The 1,030-nt window shown below is 49.7% G+C and overlaps 4 non-coding genes across 4 annotated transcripts; all 4 read left to right on the top strand.

Moving 5' to 3' along the window:
• Nucleotides 1-65: 65 nt before the first annotated feature.
• On the top strand, nt 66-142 carry Pmar_PMAR001601. Its single transcript has one exon. It is a non-coding gene; the product is annotated as a tRNA-Leu (tRNA).
• A 187-nt stretch (nt 143-329) lies between these two features.
• On the top strand, nt 330-409 carry Pmar_PMAR001600. The gene has a single exon. It is a non-coding gene; the product is annotated as a tRNA-Leu (tRNA).
• A 121-nt stretch (nt 410-530) lies between these two features.
• On the top strand, nt 531-610 carry Pmar_PMAR001599. The gene has a single exon. It is a non-coding gene; the product is annotated as a tRNA-Leu (tRNA).
• Nucleotides 611-797: 187 nt separating this feature from the next.
• Pmar_PMAR001598 lies at nt 798-877 on the top strand. Its single transcript has one exon. It is a non-coding gene; the product is annotated as a tRNA-Leu (tRNA).
• Nucleotides 878-1,030: the final 153 nt, after the last annotated feature.

Here is a 1,030-nt window from a genome sequence, read left to right as displayed (position 1 = left end):
TTTTGTGTCCTCTGGTTTGGTAGAGCGATGCATCACTTCGGCCTATGAATCCTGAAGCACTCATCGACAGTTTGGCCGAGTGTCTAAGGCGCTGCTTCAGGCGTCAGTCCGAAAGGGCGTGGGTTCGAACCCACAGCTGTCAGTCTATATACCTGACTGGTCTTATATTAAGAACCGAGACCCTTTCAGAAGCGAGGTAGTGCAAGACCAAAACCTTTTGATCGATATTGTGCCATCGCACCTCGCAGAATCCGTTCAATCCATTTTTTGTGTCCTCTGGTTTGGCAGAGCGATGCATCACCTCGGCTATGAATCTTGAAGCACTCATCGACAGTTTGGCCGAGTGGTCTAAGGCGCTGGCTTCAGGCGTCAGTCCGCAAGGGCGTGGGTTCGAATCCCACAGCTGTTAGAAATTTCTTTTCGTGTGATTCCATGAAGAACGCATTCCGCGGAAACGGTTCGAAACCGTTTTTGTGTCATGTCCTATAGTGTAACGCATCTTCTCCGCTATGATTTTTGAAGCACTCATCGACAGTTTGGCCGAGTGGTCTAAGGCGCTGGCTTAAGGCGCCAGTCCGAAAGGGCGTGGGTTCGAACCCCACAGCTGTCAGCCTATATACCTGACTGGTCTTATATTAAGAACCGAGACCCTTTCAGAAGCGAGGTAGTGCAAGACCAAAACCTTTTGATCGATATTGTGCCATCGCACCTCGCAGAATCCGTTCAATCCATTTTTTGTGTCCTCTGGTTTGGCAGAGCGATGCATCACCTCGGCTATGAATCTTGAAGCACTCATCGACAGTTTGACCGAGTGGTCTAAGGCGCTGGCTTCAGGCGTCAGTCCGCAAGGGCGTGGGTTCGAATCCTACAGCTGTTAGAAATTTCTTTTCGTGTGATTTGATGAAGAACGCATTCCGCGGAAACGGTTCGAAACCGTTTTTGTGTCATGTCCTATAGTGTAACGCATCTTCTCCGCTATGATTTTTGAAGCACTCATCGACAGTTGGCCGAGTGGTCTAAGGCGCTGGCT

The sequence above is a fragment of the Perkinsus marinus genome, assembly GCF_000006405.1.
Source record: "Perkinsus marinus ATCC 50983 genomic scaffold scf_1104296930018, whole genome shotgun sequence".
NCBI classification, from domain to species: domain Eukaryota; phylum Perkinsozoa; order Perkinsida; family Perkinsidae; genus Perkinsus; species Perkinsus marinus.
The sequence above is the reverse complement of the archived record's forward strand: the minus strand, read 5'-3'. Positions and strand labels throughout refer to the sequence as shown.